Source organism: Cornus florida, unplaced genomic scaffold (assembly GCF_030987335.1).
Source record: "Cornus florida cultivar Cherokee Brave unplaced genomic scaffold, ASM3098733v1 CherokeeBrave_3.0.0_Hap2_Chr05, whole genome shotgun sequence".
Classification (NCBI taxonomy): domain Eukaryota; kingdom Viridiplantae; phylum Streptophyta; class Magnoliopsida; order Cornales; family Cornaceae; genus Cornus; species Cornus florida.
In genome coordinates, this window is record NW_026775575.1 from 61,990,150 (window position 1) to 61,998,590 (window position 8,441).

General features: G+C 38.2%; 1 pseudogene; it reads right to left on the reverse strand.

The window, feature by feature from the left end:
* Positions 1 to 6,626: 6,626 nt before the first annotated feature.
* LOC132310644 (small nucleolar RNA R71) lies at positions 6,627 to 6,725 on the reverse strand (annotated as a pseudogene).
* Between the last annotated feature and the right edge of the window lie 1,716 nt (positions 6,726 to 8,441).

An 8,441-nucleotide genomic window follows, 5' to 3' on the forward strand; every position in this document is an offset into this window, starting at 1 on the left:
CATCCATGCATTGTGTGAGGTTGCAAAAGTTGGTAAATCTTCTTGAAATCATCCATGCACTCATTGAAAAGAAAATTTGCACAATTTGAAAATTTTCTAAATTTTCCATGCATTGCAATGAAGTGTAGAGTTTGACAATTTCTCCTCCTTGCATTAGAATGGATTGAAGTTCAAAAGTTTGAAAATTGTCCATGCATTAGAACGAAGTTGAAAAGTTGTCAAAATTTTTCATCCATGCTTTGGAATGGAATGAATTTGCAAGGTTTAAAAAACTTTCCTACATTCATCCATGCATTTGAAGAGACCAAATTCCACCCATGCATTGGAATGGACTGAATTTGAAAATTTTAAAAATTTTCCATGCTGTAAAAAAATTTGCACAGTTTGAAACATTTTCCAAATTTTCCATGCATTGCATGAAGTTGCCAAGCTCTTGATTTCCATCCATGCATTGGTTTGGAATAATGCATGCAAGGTCTGGAAATCCATCTATGTATTGCTTGGCAATAGGTGCAGCAGTTGCAAAAAGTTTTCCATGTAGTTTGCTTAATGTTGCTCACATTGCAAATTCCATCTCCATGTTGCCTAATGAGCTCACTGCCTCATTTCTGAGCACTCTATCTCTCATTTCAAGTGCTCCCTGCTACCATCCAATTTCAGCCCAACAACATGAGCCTACTGCCTTCATTTAGAGCACTCTAGCTCCCATTTGGAGTGCTCTAAATGTGAACCATCAATCCCAAGCTCACTGCCTTCATTTAGATCACTCTAGCTTCCCATTTAGATTGCTCCAAATTTTTAGCCCAACATCTCGCAGCTACTGCCATGATTTCGAGCACTCGAAGACTGGATTTCGAGTGCTCGAAGCTGAAACCCAAAGCTGCTGAGTGCTCGCAACTACCACTCCTCGGCACACCATGAACCTACTCACCTCCAAACCTCTAACACCCCTCTCAGCATCACACCATGCCACCCCTCACCTCAACACAAACCCACCCCCTCATGCATGCATAGCATGCCACCCACAAACCATCCAACAACCATCTCTCTCTCTCGGCATCATCCTCAACCCATCTCTTCCTCATCCCTCACGGCAACTCACCCAACCCACCCCATGCACACCACACCCCTGCCATGTAACAACCCAACCTCCTCCTACCTCCCCCACCTCACCACCATCATCAAACCACCCTCAAACCCACTTCCCTCTCATGCATGAACCAACCAAACCACCCCTCACCCGAACCACCACCTCACAAACCATGCTCGATGTGCATGTGGGTATTCATAAATATAAACATGTATGACAACCTGTCAACCACCATTTAGGAAGATCACCATTAAAATCAGTTCATGCATCTTTGTGGCCTTTTGATTCAGTGAAAGAAGTTTGTAAGATCAACTACGTGCACAAGATTATTGTATAAACGAAAAAATTCTAAGAAGTTTGTTGCTGGAGTTCGTAGCCTTTCCAACTTGAGCTATTAAGCCCAGTGGAGTGTCTCTACACTTAACAACCTAAAGCCATCTGGTTTGGAAGCTGTTGGCCTAACGCTTGCTACATAGGTTGGTTAGAAAGCTTAAGGGACTTCAGCATTGCACAACCATTCTATGTTTCGCTTATGAGTTACAATAAATTGTCAACAAGCAACAAAAGTTGTCTTGTAAGTAAAATCATGCCTTAGGGACCTCATTTAAAGGGGAATTCAATGATTTGAAAACTTGTGCTTGGATATTGGAAAAGAAAGTAAAAGCCGCATGTTGAGAATCCAATCCACTTTCACTGAAGTTAGAGTTGATTTCTATTTAAGAGATGACAACTGAGTTATTTATATGGACTATGATGTTGATACAAGCATGTTGAAATGTGTTTAGTATTAATGCTTCATATATGCAAGGTAGTCTTCCCAATGACCCCATCTCCAGCTCTTTTTCTGTTTCAAGTTATTTTTGAGCTATGTATCTATCTCATTTTACCATGGATGATATTTTTGTAGTAGCATGCCCATGGTTGTATTTTCATTAAGTTTTTCATTGTAGTTTTGCTAAGGGACTAGCAAAATGTAAGTTTGGGGGTGTGATAAGCGCCGAATATTGCATATTTAAGCACCCTAAATTGCATTAGTTAAGTCCATTATTTGATTTTGTTATGTAGATTACCTTCATTTGTGCATTTTTGTTTATTTTCAGGTTCATTGGCTTAAAAGAAGCAAGAATGATGTTTTGTTGAAATTTTGAATGCAAAGGCACAATGCTGAAGCTTGGCAGCAGTGGAACCTGACTTTTGTCGCCATTTTCGACCTAGCAAACTCAAGAACTAGACTTCTATCATAACATGAAAGATATATAGCTCTGAATTATATTTCTAAATCTTCAAACAGTTTGTCATTCGGAGCTCGGAGCAGAGAGTTATGGCCTTGTTACCAGAGGTGAGCAGAACTGCCTGGCAGTAATGAAATTCTGCCTTGATCTTCATTTTCGACCAACCATCCTTGAGAACTGGATCTCCACCAAAATATGAAGTATTTAAAGCTCTGAATTATCTCCCCAAATCTTCAAACAATTCATCATTCGAAGTTTGGAGCGCAAAGTTATGGCCATTTCATCAAAGTAGGTCCGGGTGGAGCAAATGGAGAATAGGGAGAGGAGAGAGAGCCATTTCATCAAAGTATGGCCAATTTTCGAGTGCTCGAGGCCCAAATTCGAGCACTCGAATTTAGGGCAGTTTGTCTCCGAAAAATCACTATTTCAGCCACTTGTTTCTTGGTTCCTTCATTTTTCTGATTTCCTTCTTTATGAGGTGGTTGGAGATGTTCCTAGGGAGAGGAGAGAGAGCCTAGTTTGGTGGTAGATAAGAGGGATAAGAGTCACACATCTCCTAAGCTAGTTTGGATCAGATTTTGGGGAGAGAAGAGAGCAAGGAGATAGAGTTCTTCAAGCTTGAAGAAGGGAGCATGAAAATGGAGGAGGTCTTCAAGCTTCTTCATTCTTCCATTGCTCCTATAGGTAACTAAATCTTCTCTAGGGAGGTGATGAAGCCCCTCCCTTGTAAGCATGTTCTAGTGTAGATTTTACTTTTGGGATTTCAATGTATTATTGTTGGTGATTTTATGATCTAGAGCATCATATGTGTTGTAATGAATTCTAATGTCTATACATGATTATTTTGAGCTATTCATCTTGTCTTAGATGGTTTCTCTTCCTAATCACATTGCTTGCATTTCCATAGTGACAATGGAAGTTAGATCATGGAATGGTTTTAATGGCATGGAGTTTGAGAACTTTGATAAATCATTGCTTAGGATGCCCTTTGATGGTTTATACTTGATTCTTAACTTTGTGTGCTCTCATCATTTAATTAAGAGCTTGATAATCTTTGGCTTATGGAGCATGTTGAAGACTACACCCTAGTTTAGGTAGTTCAAGGATGTGAATTTTTGATGGATTATTCTTGTTTTTGATTTAACGAACCTCTTGAGGATAGTATAGCAACCAAGGGTTGTTATGTGTCATGACCATCATTTATGTTGATTTTCCCAATTTAATCTCAATCTAGAATGTGTATAGGGTTAGAGCGGATTCATTTCCCTAGTTTTTCTCTACTTGTATTTCATCTTTTTTTAATTCTTGCAAGTTTCTAATTTATGCAATTTCAATTTTCTTAGCTTAAGTGACAAACAACAAAACCTTTATAAACCCTTCATCATTCTAGAAAGATTCTAGACACTAAGGTTGCCGTAAGACTAGCGCAGTCCCAGTGGTTCGACTTACTCGAAAAATAGCCCTATTTTACAATGATTCATGCTATTGCAAAGGTTGATGTATAGTTGATCAACCGATCAATGAGCTCCAAGTTTGTAATATAAACCTCTTCTCCTTGGGGCTTGGATGAGCTCCAAGTTTGTAATATAAACCTCTATCTCTTTTATACTTTTTGGAGAATAATATCTTGTGAATTGTGTTCTAGCCTTGTGAATTCAATGAATTTTAGTATATTTCTATGATATCTATGGTTTAATTCTTCCTATTTGATGAGCGCTGAAAAGTACGCATTTAAATCCCTTAAGCTTAGGTATTCTAAGACCTTCATCTATCTTATTTTCCCGCTTTAGATTGATTTCGTGTTATTTTCATTTTCAGGTACTTATCCCTAAAATAAGCTAACTCAGCCAAATAAGAGCAGAAATGACACAATTCTGGGATGAATCAAAGAAAGGTGCAAAGTAAAGCAAAAGGAAGCGAAAGGTGGAATTTCAGCAACTTCGATCGATCTCAAAAAAAGTTCAATCGATCTAACTTTCATCAATCTCAGCACTTCAAGATAGATCCAGACCATGATGTCATCTGCAGAGATCCCAAAAGTTCAATCAATCCAACATCATTCTTTGATTGATCGAACTTTCTTGTCCTTATCCACATGCCAGATCTTATCTAGCTGTACCACCCTACCGACCATTTTTGTCCTTTTCCCAAAAATATCTTCAAAATATCTCAGATTTGTTTTTATCCAAAAAGGTGTCGCCATTGAGGATCGATCTAGCTTCAATTTGATAGATCTCAGCCATGTTCGATCGATCTCATCTCAAGTTCGATCGATCGAACTTCCCAAATCTCGAGAAATATCCAAATTCTAGCTCATTGAAAGTTGTCTCATATCCAATCATTAGAGGATAATTGGTGTACGAGCCCAGGTCATTTGAGGTGATATTTGACCTACCTATATAAGGAATATGAGCCACTTTTACACCTATCTTGATGGATTGTACCTCTCCCTTAGTTTAATTAGCTTAATTTCATGTTATTGGCTTAATTGTAGTGTAGTTGTAGTTTAGATGTTAAATGGGAGGACAATCCATGTTTGTTGTTGATGTTCAATACCTATGAATGCAAGGAACATATATCTCTAACCTTGTGAGGTGTTTGGATTATGAGCTGAAAGAAAGGATTAAAGGCCTAATTTGATATGTTGTGCTATCCACCATGTTGTTTAGACAATATATGCTTAATTTGTTATCCATGCTTATTGAAACAACCACACACACACTTTTTGTTACAATACATGTTTTTCCATTCCTTAATCATTCATTAAAGGTGTAGAAAAATATGCTTAGTGGTGATCTCTAAACCCCAAGATCTCTTTCTCTTTTATTCTCCTTATTGCATTATTGTTTACTTTAGTTTAAATTGCATCTTAGTGTAATTCAACCACCAACCACTATTTTGATCACTCGACCTACTAACCCTAATCTTGATTCCTCAACCTAGTACGACTTCACTCATACTACATAGTATAGGTGTTAAGCGGTTTATAAATTTAAACTATGATGCCCACTTGACACTAATTTCCAAACTCAAAGGGTTGTGCATTATTTTGTGCACACGCTTGGGAAGCCACCATAGTTTTTGGTGCCGTTGCCGGGGATTGATTGATTGGCAACGTCGTATTTGTGGAATCAATTAGAATTAGTACTCTTTTGATCATGTCTTTACTTTGTTTTCAATTTTTGTTACATATTGTGTTTGTTCTTGTTTGCCTAGGAGAATTGGGCTAAGAAGGTGAGCAAAGGAGTATTCTAAGCAAAGGAGCTAAGTAAGCAAGGAAAAAGGCTAAAATCATTCAAAAAAATTGCTAAACTAAAAGCTAAAAATTTGGAGTTGAAGTGCTAAAGGACCTTTCTGAGTTTTTTCTTACTCAAACTCTAGTTAAATCGTCTGGCCGCGTGGAGGCTTGTAATTCAATTCTTAGATAAATCGTGAGCCCACGTGGAGGCAATTTACTTTTCTTGCATATTGTTGTTAAAACATGGGAGTATGGGAACATTGTATGTGGAGGAAGTTTGTTGATTATTGACTTGTTGTGAAGGTGACGTGTTTGTCATTATTTCTTGTTGTGTTGCATTGTGCATGCATGGTCGTAGGTCATTGAGACCCACTCTTGTCCCTTTAAATTTTCATCTTGAATCCATTGTTCGAAACCCTAGGGGAAGAGGAAGTTCTAGTTAATCCATTTCATCAATGGAAGGACACAATGAGGACCATGTGGAGAACCTTGGTCATATAGACCAACAAGGTATCCTCCACTCCAATGTGCATCATGATAACATGCAAGTTTCGTTAGTTATGCCGAGACCATTTGTTCATCCACCACAACAACAAGGCCAAGTTCCATTGGGAATTCCAAGGCGAATCTATGCTCCACCACTTCCCATCATTCAAGGTAATCAAGGTGCCCATGTTGCACCTCCAATTGCTAATCCTCCCCTTGCTTTAAGAGATCACTATGTGCCTAATGAATATAATGCACCCACATGCATTCAATTACCACCATTTAGAGCACACCACTATGAAATCAAGCCACAAGCCATACAAATGCTTCCTAACTATAATGGACTTCCAAGTGAAAAACCTTACAAGCATTTGGATAAGTTTCTTGAAGTTTGTTCCACCGTAAAATACACGGACATGTTGGAAGAGATCTTAAGGCTTAAACTTTTTCCATTCACCCTTAAAGACAGGGCAAAATATTGGTTTAACAATCTTAGGCTTTTTTCAATAACTTCTTGGGCAGAAATGCAACAAGAGTTCTTGAAGAAGTACTATTTGGTTTCTAAGACCAATGCCATGAGAACTTCAATTAGGGAATTTTCACATAGGGATGGAAAAACATTTCATGAGGCATGGGAATGCTTTAATGAATTGCTTAGGAAGTGTCCACATCATGACATGCCCAAATGGCAATTAGTTCAATATTTCTTTGAGAGCTTATCGGATAATTACAAGGGCATGGTTGATGCTTCCATGGGTGGCTCTTACATTGATAGGCATGAGGATGACATGTGGCATTTTTATGAGAGCATGAGTGAAAATTCTTTGCATCGTACTTTATCTTCGAAGAATGGTAGAAATTCTAATGGTAGGAAAAGTGTTGGCTTACATTAAGTCGACCACTCTAATGAAATTACCGCCGAAATGAAATCATTATCTCAAAGGTTTGATTAATTTTTGATCAACCAAAACTCGGCGAATCAAGTATCTTACTTCCCTAACCATTCTCATCATGCATCTAATGAGACATGTATGACTTGTTCAATTGTTTTATATTCTACTTCCAATTGTCCCCATAGACATGTGCAAAGTGAGCATCATGAACAAGTAAATGCAACATTTGTGAATCAAGGGAACAATCCTTATGGCAATCATTACAATCCTAGTTAGAGGAATCACCCGAATTTCTCTAGGAAAAACCAAGGGGAAGGCTCAAACCCTCCCCAAGGTAGTTTTCAAGGGAAATACATTCCACCTCCACTACAAAGCCAAGGTTCCTAAGGTATTAGATCATCATACCAATCACAAGGAAACCAATTCTCTAATTCTTATTTTCCTAATCAACCATCATATTCCTAAGGAAATGTTAGAAGTCCCGCTTTTGAAGAGAAAGTTTTGACCGCTTTGGGCACTTTAGAGGCAAACACACAATTATTTCATTCTCACTCTCAATCCATTGCTAAGCTAGAAACCCAAATAGGGCAAATAGCTAGCACTTTGTATGCTAGAGAGAAAGGGGAAATGCCTTTGAATGCCCCACAAAAGCAACAATGTGTTGTGGAGACTCATTCCTCATCGGAAGGTCACACAATAGAGTATGTCAATGTGGTGACTACCTTGAGAAGTGGAAAGATTATGGACAACCAAGTGGGTATGTCCAATGAAGAGAGTAAACCGGTGTAACCACAAGTTAACACCCATCTCGTTTCATATCCTATTCCTCATTCATTGCGTGTTCATGACCATATAAATGAGAATGTGTTGAAAAGTGATTTTGAAAAGAAAGATTTGCAAAATTATTTAAAAACTTCTTGTGTTGAAGAGACTTTAAGGAAAAATTTTGAAAAGGTTTTTGAGCCAAAAGCTCCATTTCCGGATGCCTTAAAAGGATCCATTTCAAATGACAAGCAAAAGGCCAAAATAAATGAAATCATGGACGTGTTTAGGCAAGTGAAAGTTAATCTTCCACTTTTGGATGCAATCAAGCAAATTCCGGCTTATGCCAAATTCTTGAAAGACTTGTGCACCCAAAAAAGTAAGAACAAAAGCCAAGCACCTAGAAAAGTGGTCTTAACTGAGTAAGTAAGCTCAATTTTGCAGCATAACACTCTTTCAAAGTTTAAGGACCCTGGTTCACCTACCACTTCATGTATTATTGGTGATTATATCATTAATCGGGCTCTTCTTGACCTAGGAGCAAGTGTTAATCTTCTTCCATACTCGGTATATGTCAAATTAGGCTTAGGAGACTTGAAACCGACGTCGGTGGTTTTACAACTTGCTGACCGATCAATCAAAAAGCGTAGGGGTATCATTAAGGATGCATTGATTAAAATTGATAAATTCTTCTTTTCCGTTGATTTCGTTGTCATTGACACGGAACCGGTCCCAAATCC